General features: G+C 45.9%; 1 pseudogene; it reads right to left on the reverse strand.

The window, feature by feature from the left end:
- Nucleotides 1-974: 974 nt before the first annotated feature.
- Nucleotides 975-6,470, reverse strand: LOC149120207 (immunoglobulin heavy variable 3-66 pseudogene; annotated as a pseudogene).
- Nucleotides 6,471-25,404: the final 18,934 nt, after the last annotated feature.

Below are 25,404 nucleotides of genomic sequence, written 5' to 3' on the forward strand. Positions count from 1 at the left end.
CTCCAGTCAGCAAGGCATGGAGTGAAGAGCAGGGACTCTGGACACATGGTCTAAGACTGGCTCTTCCTGCAGCTGTGATCCAGCCTCAGGACACTGGGCATCATGCTGGAGCCACAGACACAGCTCCCCGTGATGTGGACTCCAGCCCCAGAGTGCACAGCCACTGTGTGTCCCACTTTCTGCTCTCCCTGAACCACAGCAGGTGCAGGGGGTCCCACAACACTGGAGCAGAACCAGATCAGCTGGAAGTGCACATCCAACACTTTCCATTCAGTAATGACCTTGACTGCTGATGTCCAGGCATTTCCCCTCGGAGTTCTGGCAGTGAGCCCCCCAGGAGGGTCCCAGGACCTAGAGGATGAGGAAGTCCCTGTAGGCTTCCCAGGTGCCTGCAGAAGCCCAGCCTGAGACACAGCTGAGCTGCAAGTACATCCCTGAGTGCTGTGACGTTCACAAAGGGACCACAGACTGTTCCAGGATTAAAGGGGAAATGCAGGTTGGATTAAAGTCTGCAGAAAGTGAGTGTGGATCACACACACGTAAAGTCAAAGGTTGGTTCAGTGCACACTTGCTGGTTGTGGCAGGAGAGGGATGAGTGGAATAGTTGCTGTTTAACAGATCAACGGCCCTGTCTCGGCTGTCCCTGGTTATGAGGGAAAACTGAAACTGTCCAAAGCTTTCAGTGCCCTGAGGGTGCTGTCGGGAGTCAGGTTGGAAGAGACTCAATAATGTCCTCAATATTCCCCACATCTCTGACCCTGGTGAGCAACAGTTGCTGTCCATGAACCAAATTGTTCATTTAGGACTTCTTCCTTTTACATCAGACTTTCTCCCCGTCATTGAAGTTGGGAGGGACAGAATCATATAAGTAGAATTCTTCCCTCAAAACTTTTACAGGAGAGGAAATCCCAGTTCCCTGACAGGAAACCAGGGCTTCATCTCCCTCTTCACCTGTGCAGGACCAGAATCTGCGCTCAGTGCGTCTCGTGCGCGCCCTGGTGGAGTTGCGTGCCCCTGCACGGAGGTTTGTGCCTGGGCTCAGCCTGAGGGCCCCTCACTGTGTCTCTGGCACAGAAATAGGTGGCTGTGTCCAAGGCTGTCAGACTGGTCATTTTCAGATCCACCGTGCTCGAGGTTTTGGAGATGGTGAATCGGCCTTTCGCTCAGCTCTTGTAGTATGTGCTACCACCATAACTAATGTATCTTATCCATTCGAGCCCCTTCCCTGGAGCCTGGCGGACCCAGCTCATATAGTAGCTACTGATGTCGGATCCAGAGGCTGTGCAGGTGAGTGTCAGGATTCCTCCAGGCGTGACCAGGCGACCCCCGGACTCCTTCAGCTGCTCCTGACACTGGACACCTGCAAACACAGACGTCCTGGTCAGGACACTGTCACACTCTCTGTGTCTCTCACTCACGTCCTCTCCCAGACTCAGTGCCCCACGTTCTCCATCATTACCTTTGAGCACAGTGACCAGGAGAAGCCAGCGCAGCCCAGTCTCCATTGTGAGCGTCTGTGTTGAGTGCGATCACTGAGTGGACACCTGGGAGTGCTGGGGCTGGAGCTCCTGTGCCAGAGCTGCAGGGTGAGGGCTGGGCTGGTTTTCATGGGCAGAGGGAGGCCTATCTGCATGTGCTGCCCCTATATAGCAGGCATGGTGTCAGACGCCTCAGACAGGACAGGGCCTGGGGCAGAATTAGTTGACCTGAGTGTGTACGGTGATGGCTATGATATGATTCAGATCATATGAATTTTTATGTTATCATAATTTCAAAAAGTTGAAGGCAATGACCTTGTTTCATTTTAATATGTGTTTACCCTCATATCCAGTGTTAGCAATATCACGTCCCTCATTTATTTAAGTAAGCACTAGTTCCTTATCATCTATATGAAAGACATTTGGACAGTGATAGAGAGAGAAGGGGTGAGAGAGACAGAAATGTAGAGATGGACAGAAAAGGTGACAATGGGAGATTTCTGCCTTTGGGTTGACAGCCCCAGACATCCCAAATGCCTATGACCCCTAGGAGTTAGTCTTTCTGAACCCTGAAGCAAGAAACTGTGTCTGTAATTCAAACATCAGTGGTAGGGGCTCCTTTGCTTGTAGCATCATCTACAGTTTCCCATGATGCATTATGAGGGAAAAGTGTGGGAAGCCGTGAGGCTGGGCTCAGTCAGTTCTCTGACGGGAACACGGGTGTCCCTAGTGGGGACTTAGCCAATTTTGTCCTAATGCCTGTTACCCACTTTTAAATTGATGAAATACTCAAGTGGATTTTTTCAGGTTAACTATGTTTTGTTTCCTTATTCATCCATTGCCTTAAAGTTTAAAAACTGTTTAAACTGTTTAAAACTGTTCCTGAACACAGAACACTGTACATGGTAGTGGGGTTTCTGTGCTACTGGAATGTGCCTGGTAGAAATGGGCACAGATGAACTCAGTGTCATGCACATTTCCACCTCCTTTCAATCACTCTTAGTTGGGCAGCCTGGACGCATTAGTTCTAGTTATTTGTGGAACCTGTCGTGTGTTGTGGTGAACTGAGTCAGCCCACTGTGGTGTGGGCAGAATTATTCCTTCCTGTGAGTGGTGCTTTGTGTCCTGGTATCAGCCGTCCCCTGTTCCCCCCTCTTCCCTGTGTCTAGTAATAATGACTCTGAGTTGAGGTCAAGCACTGGGTAGAAGTCACTGTTTCACAATTTACCCACAGTCCTTTGTCAGGTTGCAGCTTTGTTCACAATACTTCAGTCTCAAACAAAGCAAGTGTGCATAAAACAGTGAATGCGTTCTTTCCCATTTAGACATGGAATATTATTCAGCATTAAGAAGGAGGTTGTTCTGTCATTAGAAAATGTGGGTCTCTTTGGAGCATACAAACTAAAAGAAATAATGCAAGTACATGTGGACACATAGTAAGTGACATTAGTTATATATGCAGTCCACAAGTTGAACTCACAGAGGTAGGAAGTGCAATGGTGATCACTGTCTACCATGTTTGTCCCCTTCCAGCCCTGGGGGAAACTAGAGGAAGTACCAGGCTCCTGACTTTAGGCTCAGCCATCCCCAGCCTTTGGCAGCCATTCAGGAAGTGAACAAATGGAAGGAATTCTCCCTCCATCTGTTGGTCTCTTCCTCTGTTGCTATAACACTGTCTTAAAATAAAATAAATAGATACTTAAAATACATTGAAGATTAATTATACATATGATTAGGAGCCTGTTTGCTAATGTTGAATGAACACAGACAACTGAATCCCAAGGGAAGAAATCAATTGTGTACATGCAGTGATGATAAGGTGGTGACAGGAGCAGCACTGGAGTGAGCCTGTGGGATTCCTGCCTCCCATGTCAGGATACTTAGTGCTGTGTCCTAGTTTGGTTCAGTTTCAGATTCCTGCTAAGCACACCCTGGGAGGCTGTAGGTGAGGTTCCAAGTACTCTCATGCGACACATGGACAGAATTCCAAGCACCAGGCTGTTGCCTCATCCAGCTGAAGCTTTTGTAGCCATCGGGGTAGTGACGCAGGAATTAGAAGATCACTGTCAGTCTCAGTCTCTCTGTGGTTTTGGACAAATACATAAAGATAAATTCTCAAATAAAATGATACATTTTAAAATTTATATCATTTCTATAAATTATTAAAAGAAGATATATAGACAGACATATAAAATGCTATCAATTTGGGACCATCATGTATGTCCATGTTAGAAGCACCCATCGCTCCTGTTAGAATGGCTATTACCAGACATACTAGAGCTGACATGTTTTATGGAGGTAGAGAGAGATGATAACCCTGGTACAAGTCTGTGTCAGGTTAATTAGTAAAACCGTTATGGAAAAGCATCAAAAACTAGAAACAGAATGATTACATGATCTTCAAACACCATTGCATGGTACAATGAATATGAAATCCCAGGGAGGTGTCCACGGGATATACAGTCACTGTAGCAAACACCTCTGCAGTTCCTTGTTCATTTAAAGCACCGTCATTCAAAAGAGTTCGCACATATGATCCAGTGACATCTCATGAAAGCAAGAATGGAAAATGAAAGAAATGGACAAAGTTACATTTTAAAAGGAAGTTTAAGCCGGCACCGCGGCTCAATAGGCTAATCCTCCACCTTGCGGTGCTGGCACACTGGGTTCTACTCCCTGACGGGCGCTGGATTCTGTCCCGGTTGCCGCCCTTCCAGATCAGCTCTCTGTTTTGGCCCGGGAGTGCAGTGGAGTTTGGCCCAAGTGCTTGGGCCCTGCAACCCATGGGAGACCAGGAGAAGCATCTGGCTCCTGCCTTTCGATCAGCGTGGTGCACCGGCCACAGCATGCCAGCCACGGCGGCCATTGGAGGGCGAACCAACGGCAAAAGAAGACCTTCCTCTCTGTCTCTCTGTCTCCCTGTCCACTATGACTGTAAAATAATAAGAAAGTTTAAGCAGTACAGAGTAAGAAATTCTGTAATTTTGGACAACTTGCATGATCCTGGAGAATAATGTGCCTAGGATAATATGTCAGCAAAAGTACACTCTGCTAACCATCCAGGCCAGGAAGACACATAATATGTGATGCTACCTGCGTGGGATAAAAGGATGAACAATGGGAAATCATGAAGATTCAGATCTCTGAATACTGGTGTTGTGTTTGCCAATGTTTTATGGAGATGATTAATGAAGGCAGTGCACTCAAGGCTTGGCAGCTGGAACCCAGGAGCATGGAACTGCATCAGTGTTCCCACCTTGGTGATGGGGCCTCCTAACACATCCATCATCTACTGTCTTCCAGGGTGCATTTTCAGTACAAGTGTGGGAAATGTGTAAATGGGCTCCATCCAGCACTGTGATATGCAGCATGGATGTCTCCCTCTCTAAAACTGATCTAAGACTGCAAATGGATTGATGACGCCAGTTAGTACAGACATGGAGTGAAGAGCAGGGACACTGGACACATGGTCTCTGGGACTGGCTCTTCCTGCAGCTGTGATCCAGCCTCAGGACACTGGGCATCATGCTGGAGGCACAGACACAGCTCCCCGTTAGGTGGACTCCAGCCCCAGAGTGCACAGCCACTGTGTGTCCCACTTTCTCCTCTCCCTGAACCACAGCAGGTGCAGGGGGTCCCATGACACTGGAGCAGAACCAGATCAGCTGGAAGTGCACACCCAACATTTTCCATTCAGTTATGAACTTGACTGCTATTGTCCAGTGCATTTCCCTCCTGAGTTCATGCAGGGAGCCCACAGGAGTGTCCCAGGACCTAGAGGATGAGGAAGTCCCTGTAGGCTTCCCAGGGGCCTGCAGAAGCCCAGCCTGAAACACAGCTGAGCTGCAAGTACATTCCTGAGTGCTGTGACGTTCACACAGGGACCACAGACTGTTCCAGGATTAAAGGGAAAATGGAGATTGGGTATAAAATCTTGGAACGTGAGGTCAGAACACCCACAGTTAAAATAAGACAGTTGGTTCAGGTCAGCACACATGCTGCTCTGACAGGAGGAGTGGGACGACTTATAAAACTGAGGTAACAAATCAAGACTTTGGCTCGGGTCTGTCTGGGTTTGAAGGAAAACTAAAATTGTGCTAAAGTCAGAAGTGCCCTGAGAACGCTGTCCTGAGTCAGACAGGAAAACACTCACGAGGTCCCCAGATAGTCCTGCATCTCTGACCCTGGTGACCACTGTCATCATTCAAGAACCTGAATGTGTCCGTTTAGGACTTCTTCCTGTCACATCAAGCTTCTCTACGTCAGTGACGTCAGTGGAAAGGACAGAATCAGGAAGTAGATTCTTGCCGCAAAACTACAGGGGAACAAACCCCAATTCCATGACAGGAAATCAGGGCTTCATTTCCCTCTGATTCTGAGCAGACCAGAATTGGGCTCAGTACGTCTTTTGCGCCCCCTGGTGGAACCGCACTCCCCTGCAGGGAGGTTTGTGCCTGGGCTCAGCCTGAGGGCCCTTCCTGTGTCTACTGCACGGAAATACGTGGGCGTGTCCGGGGCGGTTAGACTGTTCATTTGCAGAGACACCATGTTCTGGGCGTTGTCTCTGGAGATGGTGAATCGGCCATTCATCCAGCTCGAGTACCATGTGCTACCAGCACTACTAATCCATCCGATCCACTCCAGCCATTCCCTGGAGCCTGGCGGACCCAGCTCATATAGTAGCTACTGAAGTCGATTCCAGAGGCTTGCAGGAGAGTTTCAGGGATCCCCCAGGCTGGACCAGACCCCCTGCAGACTCCACCAGCTGCTCCTGACACTGGACACCTGCAAACACAGACGTCCTGGTCAGGAAGCTGTCACTCACACTCTCTGTGTCTCTCACTCACGTCCTCTGCCAGACTCAGTGCCCCGCGTTCCCCATCATTACCTTTGAGCACAGCGATCAGGAGAAGCCAGCGCAGCCCAGTCTCCATGGTGAGCGTCTGTGTTGAGTGTGATCACTGAGTGGACACCTGGGAGTGCTGGGGCTGGAGCTCCTGTGCCAGAGCTGCAGGGTGAGGGCTGGGCTGGTTTTCATGGGCAGAGGGAGGCCTATCTGCATGTGCTGCCCCTATATAGCAGCCCTGGAGTAGACACCTCAGACAGGACAGGGCCCAGACTGATGAGAGTGTCCCATGGCAGTCCGATATTATTCATATATGGGACAAGTGATAAATTGTGTGCTCTCGTTGCACAAAGAAGCCTGTCTGAGTCCTTTTATGTGAATGGACCTACAACATGTTTTCATGGGTTCCCTGAGCTCTTGTCCCAGGTCAACATTACAGGAGAAATCATCAGACTCTGGATGTGTCCCCAACTCCATGTGCTAACAGGAGTCCAGCACCTGATCTGCCCCCTCACCACAGGACTCAGCTCTGCCCCAGTCCACACTCAGCACTCACAGGGATTCCTGGTGAGGTCTGCAGAACTCCCTGCCAGCAGCAGAACAAGGAGCACTTTTGCTGGATTCTGTTTTTGGCAGAGAGATGCACAGGGGACCAGGTTCCACGCCAGTGCATCTGAGTGTGGTGTTCCACATGCCAGTGTCTGTCTGTCTGTCTGCTCTTCACAATTTCTTTGCTGGGCAATTTTGCTTCCATGGGCAATGCTGTTGAGCTGTGATAGATACAGAAGCAGCCACACATGTTGAAAGTGTGTGGTGAGTGTGACTCACCTGTGCCTCTCTCACTCCTCATCACAACTATGCCAAGAGCAAATATCACATCCCACGGTGCTGCCCACTGCCCCTGTGTCACCCAGCCCCAGCCCACCTCCTCCAGTCACATTAAGGCCTGAGCCCCTTTGGGCTCCTTCACAACAGATTCGTCCAGTTCAGCCCTGTGCATCATGCAAGTTTTGTGGCAAAAGTCAAAGGTCTTGAGTTTGTAGGTTCTGTGGGGCCCAGGTGAATGAGTTTTTATTGGTTTTTAACCAAAGTATCTGAAAATCTTATATGAGTGAAACTGAACATAAAGCAGAGAAGATGGCGGAATAGAGAGGGCGCACACTGATAGTCCAGGAAAATTTAGTTTAATAAAAGTGGAGTTACGGTAGCCTCAGAAAAAGGATCAGGAAAAAATTGCAGAGGAAACTCTTCTGGATCTAGTGGCTGTGACTCGGAGGACCTACTGGGAGAACAAGGTCTCCCACCACGCGGAAGCTGAGCCGCAAGAGCCGCAGGGTCTGTGGGCCAGTGCAGGAAGGGGAGTGGATGTCACACAGACACCAGCAGGGAGACTTGGGACGCCCAGGGCTCCGAGTCCACACATCGGCGCTGGAAGGGGAGGTGAGCTCAGTAACCCATGACATTGACAGGGAAACGGCGGTCAGAATCTAGAGGGGAGTGGGAAAGTTCACCAGACTGACTACAGGAGAGAAGGAAAAAAGGTGGGGGGGTTCTGTCTCCGCCAACCTTGAAAAGGTTGCAAGGTTGCAAGGTTTGCAAGAGTTTGCAAGAGTTTGCAAGGTTTGCAAGAGACAAAGAGCAGGCCCCCTCTCTGGATTTACATAACAACAGGGGAGAGCTAAGGAACTGAGTCACTACAATTCAGTAGCCTAGGCAACCCAGTGAGAGTCCAGAGGAGAAACAGAGCCTGCACAGACTCTTTGGGTAGAAGCCAGAGATCAGAAGCTAAATACCATCAATTCTGCACAGCCTTGTGGTGTGGTATTACTTACCTCCTGAATAAATTAAATAAATAAATAAATAAATAAATAAATAAAAAGAGAGAGATTTACCATACATAAACTGAGGGTGTCACATTTGTACACCCGTAACCCGGAAGAACCAAGCAGAGCTCTCAGGCCACACCCATCTCAAGCCTCCAAGGCTCCTCCAACAGCAGGCAGTCCACTTAACACAGACATAGTATAAAATAAAAAAAAAAAATTAAAAAAATGCACAGTGACGAAAGAAGAATTAACTATGCCAAGCAACAAACACAGAAATCGAGGGAACAAGATCAATGATGACACTATGATGCCTCCAAATAAACAAAACACCCCAAGCCAAGATTATGAAGATGATGAGATAGAAGAAATGCAAGATACGGATTTCAAAAAATTTATGATAAGAACATTTAGAAATTTTCAAAAGAAAATCCTTGAACTACAGAAATCCTTATTGGACAGGATTGAAAATCTCTCTCATGAAAATGAAATTTTAAGGAAGAATCAAAATGAAACGCAGAAACTAGTAGAACAGGAAAGTGTGATAGTGAAGAGAAATCAAAATGAAATGAAGAACTCAATAGCTCAAATGACAAACACACTAGAAAGTCTTAAAAACAAAATGGGTGAAGCAGAAGAGAGAATATCGGACTTCGAAGACAGAGCACAGGAAAACATACAGTCAAACCAAAGAAAAGAAGAGGAAATTCGAAATCTAAAAAATATTGTTGGGAATCTACAGGATACTATTAAAAAAAAAACAACATTCGAGTTCTAGGAGTTCCTGAAGGCATGGAGAGAGAAAAAGGATTAGAAGGCCTTTTTAGTGAGATACTAGCAGAGAACTTTCCAGGTTTGGAGAAGGACAGAGACATCCTAGTACAGGAAGCTCATAGAACCCCCAATAAACGTGACCAAAAGAGATCCTCACCACGACACGTGGTAATTAAACTCACCACAGTGAAACATAAAGAAAAGATCCTAAAATGTGCAAGAGAGAAACGTCAGATTACTCTCAGAGGATCTCCAATTAGACTCACAGCAGACTTCTCATCAGAAACACTACAGGCTAGGAGGGAATTGCGAGACATAGCACAGGTGCTAAGAGAGAAAAATTGCCAGCCCAGAATATTATATCCTGCTAAGTTCTCATGTGTGAATGAAGGTGAAATAAAGACCTTTCATAGCAAACAGAAATTGAAAGACTTTGTGGCCACTCGTCCGGCCCTGCCAAAGGTACTTAAAGATGTGCTACACTCGGAAACACAGAAACACAGCCATCAATATGAAAGAAGGTAAAGGAAGAAAAACCACCAGTAAAAGAGCATGGGAAGCTCAAAGCATATACTAGAAAATATCTCTGGGAAAATGGCAGGGCAAAGTCACTACATATCAATAGTCACATTAAGCATTAATGGTCTTAACTCTTCAGTTAAAAGACACCGATTGGCTGATTGGCTCAAGGAATACAACCCAACTATTTGTTGCCTACAAGAAACACATCTCTCTAACAAAGATGCATGCAGACTGAAAGTGAAAGGTTGGAAAAAGATATTCCATGCCAACAGAAACCAAAAAAAGCAGGTGTAGCCATATTAGTATCAGACAAAATAAACTTTAATACAAAAACTGTTAAGAGAGACAAAGAGGGACAACATATAATGATTAAGGGTTCAATTCAACAGGAAGATGTAACTATTATAAATGTATATGCACCTAATTACAGGGCACCGGTCTATTTAAAAGATATGTTAAGGGACTTAAAGGGAGACTTAGATCCCAATACAATAGTACTGGGGGACTTCAATACTCCACTCTCAGAAATAGACAGATCATCCGGACAGAAGGTCAACAAGGAAACAGCAGATTTAATCAACACTATTGCCCAAATGGATCTAACAGATATCTACAGAACTTTCAATCCTACATCTAAAGACTTTACATTCTTCTCATCAGTGCATGGAACCTTCTCTAGGATTGATCACATACTAGGCCATAAAGCAAGTCTCAGCAAATTTAAAAGAATTAGAATCATACCATGCAGCTTCTCAGACCACAGCGGAATGAAGCTGGAAATTAGCAACTCAGGAATTTCTAGAACATATGCAAACACATGGAGACTGAACAACATGCTCCTGAATGAACACTGGGTCATTCAAGAAATCAAAAGAGAAATCAAAAACTTTCTGGAAGTAAATGAGGATAAGAACACAACATATCAAAACTTATGGGATACAGCAAAAGCAGTACTGAGAGGCAAGTTTATAGCAATAGGTGCCTATATCAAGAAATTGGAAAGGTACCAAATAAATGAGCTTCAAGTGTATCTCAAGGACCTAGAAAAACTGCAGCAAACCAAACCCAAATCTAGTAGGAGAAGAGAAATAATTAAAATCAGAGAAGAAATTAACAGGATTGAATCCAAAATAACATTACAAAAAATCAGCCAAGCGAGAAGCTGGTTTTTTGAAAAAAATAAACAAAATTGACACCCCATTGGCCCAACTAACTAAAAAAAAGAAGAGAAAAGACCCAAATCAATAAAATCAGAGATGAAAAAGGAAACGTAACAACAGACACCACAGAAATAAAAAGAATCATCAGAAATTACTACAAGGACTTGTATGCCAGCAAACAGGAAAATCTATCAGAAATGGATAGATTCCTGGACACAGGCAATCTACCAAAATTGAACCATGAAGACATAGAAAACCTAAATAGATCCATAACTGAGACAGAAATTGAAACAGTAATAAAGGCCCTCCCAACAAAAAAAAACCCAGGACCGGATGGATTCACTGCTGAATTCTACCAGACATTTAAAGAAGAACTAATCCCATTTCTTCTCAAACTATTCAGAACAATCGAAAAAGAGGGAATCCTCCCAAATTCTTTCTATGAAGCCAGCATCACCTTAATCCCTAAGCCAGAGAAAGATGCAGCACTGAAAGAAAATTAAAGACCAATATCCCTGATGAACATAGACGCAAAAATCCTCAATAAAATTCTCGCCAATAGAATACAACAACACATCAGAAAAACCATCCACCCAGACCACGTGGAATTTATCCCTGGTATGCAGGGATGGTTCAACATTCGCAAATCAATCAATGTGATTCACCACATTAACAGACTGCAGAAGAAAAACCATATGATTATCTCAATAGATGCAGAGAAAGCATTCGATAAAATTCAACACTCTTTCATGATGAAAACTCTAAGCAAATTGGGTATAGAAGGAACATTCCTCAATATAATCAAAGCAATTTATAAAAAACCCATGGCCAGCATCCTATTGAATGGGGAAAAGTTGGAAGCATTTCTACTGAGATCTGGCACCAGACAGGGATGCCCACTCTCACCACTGCTATTTAACATAGTTCTGGAAATTTTAGCCAGAGCCATCAGACAAGAAAAAGAAATTAAAGGAATACAAATTGAGAAGGAAGAAGTAAACTATCCCTCTTTTCAGATGATATGATTCGTTACTTAGAGGATCCAAAGAACTCTACTAAGAGACTATTGGAACTCATAGAGGAGTTTGGCAAAGTGGCAGGATATAAAATCAATGCACAAAAATCAACAGCCTTTGTATACACAAGCAATGCCACAACTGAGAAAGAACTGCTAAGATCAATCCCATTCACAATAGCTACAAAAACCATCAAATACCTTGGAATAAACTTAACCAAGGATGTTAAAGATCTCTACAATGAGAATTAAAATCTCTTAAAGAAAGAAATAGAAGAGGATACCAAAAAATGGAAAAATCTTCCATGCTCATGGATTGGAAGAATCAACATCATCAAAATGTCCATTCTCCCAAAAGCAATTTATAGATTCAATGCAATTCCAATCAGGATACCAAAGACATTCTTCTCAGATCTGGAAAAAGTGATGCTGAGATTCATATGGAGGCAAAAGAGACCTCGAATAGCTAAAGCAATCTTGTACAACAAAAACAAAGCCGGAGGCATCACAATGCCAGATCTCAGGACATACTACAGGGCAGTTGTAATCAAAACAGCATGGTACTAGTACAGAAACAATGGATAGACCAATGGAACAGAATTGAAACACCAGAAACCAACCCAAACCTCTACAGCCAACTTATATTTGATCAAGGATCTAAAACTAATTCCTGGAGCAAGGACAGTCTATTCAATAAATGGTGCTGGGAAAACTGGATTTGCACGTGTAGAAGCATGAAGCAAGACCCCTACCTTACACCGTACACAAAAATCCACTCAACATGGATAAAAGACCTAAATCTACGACCTGACACCATCAAGTTATTAGAGAACATTTGAGAAACCCTTCAAGATATTGGCACAGGCAAAGAGTTTCTGGAAAAGACCCGGGAGGCACAGGCAGTCAAAGCCAAAATCAACTATTGGGATTGCATCAAATTGAGAAGTTTCTGTACTGCAAAAGAAACAGTCAGGAGAGTGAAGAGACAACCGACACAATGGGAAAAAATATTTGCAAACTATGCAACAGATAAAGGGTTAATAACCAGAATCTAAAGAGATCAAGAAACTCCACAAAAACAAAACAAACAAACCACGTAAGAGATGGGCCAAGGACCTCAATAGACATTTTTCAAAAGAGGAAATCCAAATGTCCAACAGGCACATGAAAAAATGTTCAAGATCACTAGCAGTCAGGGAAATGCAAATCAAAACCACAATGAGGTTTCACCTCACCCCGGTTAGAATGGCTCACATACAGAAATCTACCAACAACAGATGCTGGCCAGGATGTGGGGAAAAAGTGACATTAATCCACTGTTGGTGGGAATGCAAACTGGTCAAGCCACTATGGAAGTCAGTCTGGAGATTCCTCAGAAACCTGAATATAACCCTACCGTTCGACCCACCCATCCCACTCCTTGGAATTTACCCAAAGGAATTTAAATTGGCAAACAAAAAAAGTTGTCTGCACCCTAATGTTTATTTTAGCACAATTCACAATAGCCAAGACCTGGAACCAACCTAAATGCCCATCAACAGTAGACTGGAGAAAGAAATTATGGGATATGTACTCTCTAGAATAGTATACCGTAGTAAGAAACAATGAAATCCAGTCATTTGCAACAAAATGGAGGAATCTGGAACACATCATGCTGAGTGAAGTAAGCCAGTCCCAAAGGGACAAATACCATATGTTCTCCCTGATCAGTGACAACTGACTGAACACCAAAAAGGAAACCTCCTGAAGTGAAACGGACACTATGAGAAATGGTGACTTGATCAGCATAATGAACAACTTAATACATTATCCCTCTCAGTAGTTTTTTTGTCTGTTCTACTTAATATGACTGGTTTAATTCTGTAATTAATACACAGTTATTCTTAAGTGTTGAAATTTAACTGAAATGTGATCCCTGTTAAACATAAGAGTGGGAATAAGAGAGGGAAGAGATGTACAATTTGGGACATGCTCAATCTGACTTGCCCCAAATGGTAGAGTTAGAAACATACCAGGGGACTCCAATTCAATCCCATCAAGGTGGCATGTACCAATGCCATCTCCCTAGTCCAAGAGATCAATTTCAGTTCACAATTGATCATAATGAAAGGACTATGTGTCAAAGGGAGCACATAAACAATCTAGTACCTGCTAATACTAACCAATAGAATAAATAAAGGGGAGAGTGATCCAACATGGGAAGTGAGATACTCAGCAGAGTCATAGAATGGCAGATGTCCTAAATAGCACTCTGGCCTCAGAATCAGCCCTAAAGGCATTCGGATCTGGCTGAAAAGCCCATGAGAGTATTTCAGGCATGGAAATCCAAGACACTCTGGCCAAAAAAAAAAAGGCCTAAATGAAAGATCTCTGTGAGTGAGATCCCAGTGGAAAGAACAGGTCTTCAAAGAAGGAGGTACCTTTCTCTGAAGGGAGGAGAGAACCTCCACTTTGAGTATGACTTTGTCTAAACAAGATAAGAGTTGGAGAACTCAAAAGGCTTCCATAGCCTTGGAAACTCATGACTGGAGCATAGGGAGATTACTGATGCCATAAACAGGAGTGTCAATTTGCTAAGTCAACAACAGGAGTCACTGTGCACTTACTCCTCATGTAGAATCTCTGTCCTTAATGTGCTGTACATTGAGATTTAATGCTATAACGAGTACTCAAACAGTATATTTCATTTTGTGCTTCTATGGGGGTGCAAACTGTTGAAATCTTTACTTAATGTATACTAAACTGATCTTCTGTAAAAAAAAAAAGAAATTATCAATTCCCAACCTGACTCTCACTGGGATTAAACATGACAATAGGTCTGATCTAATTTCATCATCATTTAAAAAATCATCTATTATTTTTCACTTTATGTTTCTGTGTGGGAGCAAGCTGTTGAAATCTTAATGTATGCTAAACTGATCTTCTGTATATAAAGAGAATCGAAAATGAATCTTGATGGGAATGCAAGGGGAGAGGGAGTGGGAAAGGGGAGTGTTGCAGGTGGGAGGGACGGTATTGTGGGGGAAGCCATTGTAATCCATAAGTCGTACTTTGGAAATTTATATTCATTAAATTATAGTTAAAAAAAGCAAAGCAGAGTAAGAATATGATATTTTGCACAAATATGCAGTGTATGAGTCTTAACTGTGTCATCAAATTTCATGGAAATAAAGGAAATAATAAATTGAAAGTTGCACTGTTTAAGATGCAAACATTACCCAGGGGAGTGCCAGGTTCTCATATGTGGTTCTGGGTCCCAGTACCAGATTCCTGCTCCTGCAGCCCCAGGAATCAGAAATTTATGGAAGATATTTGGACCCTGTCACTCTAGTGGATGCACCTGATTGTTGTCCTGAAACTGGGCCAGGCTGGGAGGCAGACCTGGCCACAGCGACATTGGAGAAAGTGCAGTGAGTGGGAGCATCTCTCTCTTTTCCTTACTGACTCATGTATGAGAGTTAAACCTTGAGTTACTGAAGGGTCTTTCAAATGTCCTGTTCCCTTCAATGCAGGCAGCAACCCTCATGGCCTTGTCCCCTCCCTAGAGCCCCTCTAATGGGATCACTGGGTGGTGAGGTCCCCACATGCATGATGGGAGGCTCCGTGCATCAAGTATGGAGGGTAAGTTCCACCTAACATGCAGCCTTCAGCTGCTCAGTTGGAGAGACCACACACGCACACCAAGCAGTGCTGGCTCTGCTCACGGCTCTGCAGGAACAGCATCCTCAGCCTCAATACCCCAGACCCTGCTCCTCTGTGTCCACTGAGTAGGAAAGTGATTCACCTGCAGGAGGAAACCATCATGACCCATGTCCTGGTGGGATCCTGTAGAAAATGTTAGTGAGCAGAGTCCACCCCAGACACTGTGCCAGTACTGATCCCCCAAGACACAGAAGTCTGCATCTTCAGGGGATGGCTCCACCCCCAAAGCTGAGGACTGGGGAGAAGAAGCATGGCACGTGGGGAATAGACAGTCGGGACAGAGTCCAGCAGCAGGAGGGAGAGGACCTCGTGGAGGGATGGGCTCTGCTGTGCAGGAGGGTAAGGACAGGTGGAAGGCCACAGAGCTGGGCCCCAGTGCCTGCAGGAGAGCACTGAGTCAGGAGGTCTGATCAGGTCTCCTTGCCCCAGGGACCCCCACACTGACCACCACTGAGTAAAACTAGCACAGGTGCCTGGGAGACGTGGAATGACATCGTCTCTGGGAGTGCATCCAGTGACGACTCCCACCATGAGTGGATTCAACGTCAGGGCCTCATGGAGGGAGCTGAGGTCTCCAGTGCCCCTAACAGGACCACATGGAATGCTGGGAGAAGCCTGCTGGGGGTGGATGTGGTTTGTCCTCACAGCTTCAGTGCTGAGCATGGCCCCAACGTAACAGCACTGGCAGGGGGTGCATGGTCTGGATGTTTACAGAAATAGATTGTTCACTTCTGGGGCATCTGCTATGGAGGAGATCACAGTAGATCTCCTGGGTCCCCAGCTTCAGCACAGAGCACAGTGCTGCTAGAGTCAGCCCTGGTCTCGTCTGACGTCCTGTGTGGGGATGGGGTCCCTCCCATCCGTGTTCACAATGTTAGGATGCCTGATGACTGCCATGCTGTTCACAATATTATGATGGCTGACGGCACAACATTCTCACTCTCTGATCCTGGACTTCGAGCCTCTACAGCTGTGAGCTCAATAAACCTTTTTGCTCCATACACCTCCTATCTTGGGTACTGCATTCTTGTACTAACTGGAAAAGCCTCCCTGGGTGCCCAGAGCCGCCTCAGGTCTCAGATGCTGGGGACCCCAGAGATGTCATTCATTGCTCCAGAAACGACTCCATTTTCTTCATGTGACGTCTTCCCATGATACCAAAATTTCTGCTCGGTGATCGGTGTTAGGGAGAGAATCATCCATCCAGATCGGAATGTAGGAAAGCTTTAGAGGACCACAAACCCCAATTTCCGGACTGGAGCCAGCGATTCACCTCCCACTGCATCTGATCCTGGGTCTGAGTCTCTCGGTGCGTCTTGTGCGCCCCCTTGTGGAGCCACGTGCCCCAGCAGGGAGGTTTGTGTCTGGGTTCACCCTGAGGGCCTTCACACTGTCTCTGGCACAGTAATACAAGGCCGAGCCTGTGGCTGTCAGACTGTTCAGTTGTAGGCAAACTGTGCTCTGGGCGTTATCGCTGGAGATAGTGAATCAGCCATTCGCCCAGCTCGCGTACCATGTGCTACCACCACTACTAATCCATCGGATCCACTCCAACCCTTTCCCTGGAGCCTGGTGGACCCAGCACATTGCATAGCTACTGAAGTCGAATCCAGAGCCTTTGCAGGAGAGTTTCAGGGATCCCCCAGGCGTGACCAGGCCTCCTCCGGACTCCACCAGCTGCTCCTGACACTGGACACCTGCAAACACAGACGTCCTGGTCAGGAAGCTGTCACTCACACTCTCTGTGTCTCTCACTCACGTCCTCTGCCAGACTCAGTGCCCTGCATTCCCCATCATTATCTTTGAGCACAGCGACCAGGAGAAGCCAGCACAGCCCTGTCTCCATGGTGAGCGTCTGTGTTGAGTGCGATCACTGAGTGGACACCTGGGAGTCTTGGGGCTGGAGCTCCTGTTCCAGAGCTGCAGGGTGAGGGCTGGGCTGGTTTTCATGGGCAGAGGGAGCCCTATTTGCATGTGCTGCCCCTATATAGCAGGCATGGGGTCAAATGCCTCAGACAGGACAGGGCCCAGGGCAGACGTGGGTGTCCTGGGGTTTTAAGGTGATGGCTATGATAGGATTCTGATCAAGTCAAATTTTACATTATTATTATTTTTAAAAAGTTGAAGGCGAATGCCTCATTTCACTTTAATATGTGTGTACTCTTAATATGCAGTGTTAGCAGTTTCATGTCCTTCATTTTTAAAGTAACCGTTGGTTCATTATTAACTCTTCTAATGATATTGAAACAGTGACAGAGAGAGAAGGAGTGAGAGAAACATAAATGTTGAGACATCTAGGAGTTAGACTTTCTAAAACCTGGAGCAGAAAACTGTGTGTCCCACGTTGGCAGTAGGGTCTCATTCACTTGTAGGGTCATCTACAGTTTCCCATGATGCATTATCAAGAAAGAGTATTGGAATCTGTTAGGCTGGCCTCAAGCAACACTCTGATGGGAACACGGGTGTCTCTAGTGGGTACTTAGCCAATTTTGTCCTAGTGCCTGCTGCACACTTTTAAACAGATGAAAGACTGCAAGTGGATTCGTTAACTATGATTTGTTTCTTTATTCATCCATTGCCTTAGTTTAAAACTATTCCTGAACACAGAACACTGTATGTGTTAGTGGTGTGTAGTGTGCTATTGGAATCTGTGTGTCCTAGAAGTGGGCCCAGATCAACTCAGTGTCATGCACATTTCCACCTCCTTTCCATCACTCTGTGTTGGGAGGCCTGGAGGCCTCAGTTCTAGTTATTTGTGGAACATGATCTGGGTTCTAGTGAACTGAGGCAGCCCACTGAGGCACAGAGCATAATTATTCCTCCCTTTGAGTGGTGCTTTGTGCCCTGGTAACAGCTGTCCCCTGTTCCCCCCTCCTCCTCAAGTCTAGTAATCATGACTCTGATTTGAGGTCAAGCACTGGGTATGAAGTCACTGTGCTACAATTCACCCGCAGTCCTGCATTCAGGTAATGCAGCTTTTTTTTTTTTGACAGGCAGAGTTAGACAGTGAGGGAGAGAGAGATACAGAGAGAAAAGTCCTCCTTTTTCCATTGTTTAATCCTCAATAGGTGCTGCGGCCAGCGAGTTGTGGCTGGTGCACCGCGCTGATCTGAAGCCAGGAGCCAGGTGCTTCTCCTGGTCTCCCATGTGGGTGCAGAGCCCAAGGACTTGGGCCATCCTCCACTGCACTCCCAGGCCACAGCAAAGAGCTGCACTGGAAGAGGAGCAACCGGGAGAGCATCCGGCGCCCCGACCGGGACTAGAACCCAGGTGCCGAGCTGCAGGAGGAGGATTAGCCTATTGAGCAGTGGCGCTGGCCTCAGGTAATGCAGCTTTGATTACAATAGTTCAATCTGCAAAAAGCAAGTGTGCATAAAACAGTGAATGGATTCTTTTACATTTGGACATGGAATATTATTCAGTACTAAGAAGGAGGTCATTCTGTCATTACGAAATCGTGGGTCAGGCTGGAGCCTAATATGCTAAAAGAAATAATCCCGGTACATGTGGACACACAGTATGTGACATTAGTTATATATACAGTCCACAAGCTTGAACTCACAGAGGTAGGAAGTGCAAAGGAGATCACTGTCTACCATGACCCAAGGGTTTGTCACCTTCCAGCCCTGTGGGAAACTGGGGCAAGTTCCAGGGTCCTGGTTTCTGGCTGAGCCATCCCAGCCTATACAACCATTCAGGAAGGAAATCTATGGAAGGAAGATTCTCTCTCCATCTGTTGGTCTCTTCCTCTCTTGCTATAACACTGCCTTTCAAACAAAATAAATAGATATTAAAATAAATGAAAGATTAATTATCCATATCATTAGAAGCCTACATGCAAATGTTGAATAAACACAGACAAGTGAATCCCAAGGAAAAAAATCAATTGCTTAAATGCAGTGACTGATAAGGTGGTGACAGGAGCAGCACTCGAGTTAGCATGTGGGATTGCTGCCTCCCATGTCAGGTTCTTTAGTGCTGCATCCTAGTTTGGTTCTGGTGGCCATAGGTGAAGTTCCAAGTACTCCCTTTTGGAGACCTGGACAGAATTCTAAGCCCCTGGCTGTCACATGATCCAATGAAGCAGTTGTAGCCCTCTGGGAATTGACCAGGAGTTAGAAGATCACTGTCAGTCTCAGTCTCTTTGTGGGTTTAGAGAAATACATAAAGACAAATTTTAAAATAAAATCTACAAATTTTAAATGTATATTATATCTATAATTTTAAGAAATGATATAAAAGCAAACATATAAAATGCCATAAATCTCAGATCATCATGTATGCACATTTTAGAAGCACAATGAGATGTCCCATCCTTCATGTTAGAATGAGTATTACCAGACAAGCCAGAGCTGACAATTCTTGTGAAGGAAGAGAGATGACCACTCTGGTTGCACAAGGCTGGAGTCAGGTAAATTAGTAAATCCATTATGGAAAGTCATCAAAAACTGAGACATACAGTTATCACAGGATCTTCAAACAGCATTTTGGGTAGCAGGAATGTGAAACCCCAGGGAGATGTGCATGGGATTCACAGTCACTATGGCAAACACATCTGCAGTTCCATGTGCAATTAAAGCAGCGTCGTTCACGAGTGTTCACACATATAATCCAGTGAAATTTTCATGGAAGAAGGAATCAATAATGGAAGAAAAGGGCATGGAACAGAGGAGACATTGGAGCAAGGTCAGAGTTTCAGTCCCACAGGATCCACACACTGAGGATCTACTGTACAGCATGGTGACAGCAGTGAAGTGAATATTGGGTCTACGGAATTCCAAAACAGGAGACAACTGGCCGGCGCCGCGGCTCACTAGGCTAATGCTCCACATGCAGCGCCAGCACCCTGGGTTCTAGTCCCGGTCGGGCGCCGGATTCTGTCCCGGTTGCCCCTCTTCCAGGCCAGCTCTCTGCTGTGGCCAGGGAGTGCAGTGAAGGATGGCCCAAGTCCTTGGGCCCTGCACCCTCATGGGAGACCAGGAGAAGCACCTGGCTTCTGCCTTCGGATCAGCGTGGTGCGCCGGCCTTAGCGCACCAGCTACGGTGGCCATTAGAGAGTGAACCAACGGCAAAGGAAGACCTTTCTCTCTGTCTCTCTCTCTCACTGTCCACTCTACTTGTCAAAAAAAAAAAAAAAAAAAAAAAAAAAAACAGGAGACAACTGACATCCTAGCATGGAAACATGTGGATTTTGTGATGAACATGTCAATAAGAATGACAACACATAATTGTACCTCATATTATATATCAAATTAATATTTATCAAACATTTATAAAAATAAAATGGCTAAAACGGAAAATGCTGGTGTTGTGCTTCCCAATGTTTTATGGAGATGATAAATGAAGGCAGTGCACTCAAGGCTTGGCAGCTGGAACCCAGGAGCATGGAACTGCATCAGCGTTCCCACCTTGGTGATGGGGCATCATAGCAGATCCATCATCTACTGTCTTCCAGGTGCACTGTCAGTACAAGTATTGGAAAGCGTGCAAATGGGCTGTGTCCAGAATTTTGATATGCAGCCTGGGGCACTCCCTCTGTATATTAAAGAAAGCCTCCAATGGATTGATGATGCCAGTCAGCATAGACATGGAGTGAAGAGCAGGGACTCTGGACACATGGTCTCTGGGACTGGCTCTTCCTGCAGCTGTGATCCAGCCTCAGGACACTGGTCATCATGCTGGAGGCACAGACACAGCTCCCCGTGATGTGGACTCCAGCCCCAGAGTGCACAGCCACTGTGTGTCTCACTTTCTGCTCTCCCTGAACCACAGCAGGTGCAGGGGGTCTCATGACACTGGAGCAGAACCAGATCAGCTGGAAGTGCACACCCAACACTTTCCATTCAGTTATGACCTTGACTGCTGATGTCCAGTGCATTTCCCTCCTGAGTTCATGCAGGGAGCCCCACAGGAGTGTCCCAGGACCTAGAGGATGAGGAAGTCCCTGTAGGCTTCCCAGGTGCCTGCAGAAGCTCAGGCTGAGACACAGCTGAGCTGCAGTACATTCCTGAGTGCTGTGACGTTCACACAGGGACCACAGACTGTTCCAGGATTAAAGGGAAATGCAGGTCGGGTTAAAGTCTGCAGAAAGTGAGTGTGGATCACCCACACGTAAAGTCAAAGGTTGGTTCAGTGCACACTTGCTGGTTGTGGCAGGAGAGGGATGAGTGGAATAGTTGCTGTTTAACAGATCAACGACCCTGTCTCAGCTGTCCCTGGTTATACAGGGAAAACTGAAACTGTCCAAAGCTTTCAGTTCCCTGAGGGTGCTGTCCGGAGTCAGGTTGGAAGAGATTCAATAGTGTCCTCAATATTCCCACATCTCTGATCCTGGTGAGCACAGTCACTGTCCATGTACTAAATCGTTCAATTAGGACTTCTTCTTTTTACATCAGACTTTCTCTCCGTCATTGAAGTTGGGAGGGACAGAATCAAAAAGTAGAATTCTTCCCTCAAAACTGTTACAGGAGAGCAAACCCCAATTCCTGACAGGAAACCAGGACTTCATCTCCCTCTGCGCCTGTGCAGGACCAGAATCTGAGCTCAGTGCGTCTTGTGCGCCCCCTGGTGGAGCCGCGCGCCCTTGCAGGAGTTTGGTGTTTTGGCTCAGTGTGAGGGCCCCTCACTGTGTTTCTTGCACAGAAATAGGTGGCCGTGTTCGAGGCTGTCAGACTGGTCATTTTCAGATCCACCGGGCTCGAGGTCTTGGAGATGGTGAATGGACCATTCACCCAGCTCGCGTAGTATGCGCTACCACTACTACTAATGTATCCGATCCATTCCAGTCCCTTCCCTGGAGCCTGGCGGACCCAGCTCACTCCATAGCTACTGAGGGAGAATCCAGAGACTGTGCAGGTGAGTGTCAGGGTTCCTCCAGGCGTGACCAGGCCTCCCCCGGACTCCTCCAGCTGCTCCTGGCACTGGACACCTGCAAACACAGACGTCCTGGTCAGGAAGCTGTCACTCACACTCTCTTTGTTTCTCACTCACGATCTCTCCCACACTCAGTGCCCCGCGTTCCCCATCATTACCTCTGAGCACAGCGACCAGGAGAAGCCAGCGCAGCCCAGTCTCCATGGTGAGTGTCTGTGTTCAGTGTGATCACTGAGTGGGCACCTGGAAGTCCTGGGGCTGGAGCTCCTGTGCCAGAGCTGCAGGGTGAGGGCTGGGCTGGTTTTCATGGGCAGAGGGAGCCCTATTTGCATGTGCTGCCCCTAGATAGCAGGCATGGGGTCAGATGCCTCAGACAGGAGAGAGCCCAGGGCAGCCAAGGTGTCCTAGGTTTGTAGGCTGATGGCTATGATATGATTCAGATCATATGATTGTTTATGTTATCATAATTTTAAAAGATTGCAGGCAATGACCTTGTTTCATTCTAATATGTGTGTACCCTTAATATCCAGTGCTAGCAATATCATGTCCCTCATTTATTTAAATAACCATTAGTTCTTTATCATCTATATGAAAGACATTGGTGCAGTGATAGAGAGAGAAGGGGTGAGAGAGGCAGAAATGTAGAGATGGACAGAAAAGGTGACAATGGGAGATTTCTGCCTTTGGGTTGACAGTCCAGACATCCCAAATACCTATGACCCCTAGGAGTTAGTCTTTCTGAACCCTGAAGCAAGAAACTGTGTCTGTAATTCCAACGTCGGTGGTAGGGGCTCCTTTGCTTGTAGCATCATCTACAGTTTCCCATAATGCATTATGAGGGAAAATTGTGGGAAGCCGTGAGGCTGGGCTCAGTCAGTTCTCTGACGGGAACACGGGTGTCCCTATTGGGGACTTAGCCAATTTTGTCCTAATGCCTGTTGCCCACTTTTAAACAGATGAAGGACTGCAAGTGGATTTTTTTAAGGTTAACTATGTTTTGTTTCCTTATTCATCCATTGCCTTAAAGTTTAAAAACTATTTAAACTGTTTAAAACTGTTCCTGAACACAGAACACTGTACATGGTAGTGGGGTTTGTGTGCTACTGGAATGTGCATGGTAGAAATGGGCACAGATGAACTCACTGTCATTCACATTTCCACCTCCTTTCCATCACTCTGTTGGGAGGCCTGGAGACCTCAGTTCTAGTTATTTGTGGAACCTGTCATGGGTTGTGGTGAACTGAGTCAGCCCACTGTGGTGTGGGCAGAATTTTTCCTGCCTTTGGTGGTGCTTTGTGTCCTGGTATCAGCCGTCCCCTGTTCCCCCCTCTTCCCTGTGTCTAGTAATAATGACTCTGAGTTGAGCTCAAGCACTGGGTAGAAGTCACTGTGTCACAATTCACCCCCAGTCCTGTGTTCAGGTTGTAGCTTTGCTCACAATAGTTCAGTCAACAAAGATCAAGTGTGCATAAAACAGTGAATGGATTCTTTCCCATTTGGACATGGAATATTATTCAGTATTAAGAAGGAGGTTGTTCTGTCACTAGGAAATGTGGGTCAACCTGGAGCATACATACTAAAAGAAATGATCCAGGTACATGTGGACACACAGTATGTGACATTAGTTATATATGCAGTCCACACGCTTGAACTCACAGAGGTAGGAAGTGCAATGGTGATCACTGTCAACCATGACCCAAGGGTTTGCCACCTTCCGGCCCTGTGGGAATCTGGAGGAAGTTCCAGGCTCCTGACTTTAGGCTCAGCCATCTCCAGTCTTAGATACATTCATGAAGGAAACCTGTGGAAGGAAGATTCTCCCTCCATCTGTTTGTCTCTTCCTCTGTTGCTATAACACTGTCTTTAAAATAGAATAAATAGATACTTAAAATAAATTGAAGATTAATTATACATATGATTAGGAGCCTGTTTCCTAATGTTCCAAGATCTCAAGCAACTGAATCCCAAGGGAAGAAATGAATTGTTTACATTCAGTGATGATAAGGTAGTGACAGGAGCAGCACTGGAGTGAGCCTGTGGGATTCCTGCTCCTGTATCAGGATGCTTAGTGCTGCGTCCTACTTTGGTTCCAGTTTCAGATTCCTGCCTAAGCACACCCTGGGAGGCTGTAGATGAGGTTCCAAGTAGTCCCACGTGGGAGACCTGGACAGAATTACAAGCACCTGGCTGTCACCTGACCCAGCTGAATCTTTTGTAGTCATCTGGGAAGTGACGCAGGAATTAGAAGATCACTGTCAGTCTCAGTCTCTCTGTGGTTTTGGACAAATACATAAAGACAAGTTCTCAAATAAAATGATAAATTTTAAAATTTATATCATTTCTATAAATTATTAAAAGAAGATATATAGACAGACATATAAAATGCTATCAATTTGGGACCATCATGTATGTCCATGTTCGAAGCACATTGAGACATCGCATCGCTCTAGTTAGAATGGCTATTATCAGACATACCAGAGCTGACATGTTTTATGGAGGTAGAGAGAGATGATAACCCTGGTACAAGTCTGTGTCAGGTTAATTAGTAAAACCGTTATGGAAAAGCATCAAAAACTAGAAATAGAATTATTACATGATCTTCAAGCACCATTGCATGGTACAATGAATATGAAATCCCAGGGAGGTGTCCACGGAATCTGCAGTCAGTCGGAAAGAAAAAAAGTAGAATTATTCCCTGAAAAGTGTTAAAGGAGAGGAAACCTCAATTCCCTGACCTGAAACCAGGGCTTCATCTCCCTCTGCACCTGTGCAGGACCAGAATTTTGGTTCAGTACATCTTGTGCGCCCCCTGGTGGAGCCTCACTTCCCTGCAGGGAGGTTTGTGTCTGGGCTCAGCCTGAGGACCCTCACTGTGTCCCTTTCACAGAAATAGACTGTTCATTTGCAGAGAAACCGTGTTCTGGGCGTGTTGCTGGAAATGGTGGATCGGCTTCTCACCCAGCTCGCGTAGTATGTGTTACCACCACTACTAATGATTCTGATATATTCCAGCTCCTTCCCTGGAGCCTGGCGGACCCAGCCCATGCTGTAGCTACTGAGGGAGAATCCAGAGGCTGTGCAGGTGAGTGTCAGGGATCCTCCAGGGTTGACCAGGCCTCCTGCGGACTCCTCTAGCTGCTCCTGACACTGGACACCTGCAAACACAGACGACATGGTCAGGGCACTGTCACGCACACTCTCTGTGTCTCTC

The sequence above is a fragment of the Oryctolagus cuniculus genome, chromosome 20 (genome assembly GCF_051225735.1).
Source record: "Oryctolagus cuniculus isolate XC-2025 breed Fujian yellow rabbit chromosome 20, ASM5122573v1, whole genome shotgun sequence".
In the NCBI taxonomy this organism is placed as follows: Eukaryota; Metazoa; Chordata; class Mammalia; order Lagomorpha; family Leporidae; genus Oryctolagus; species Oryctolagus cuniculus.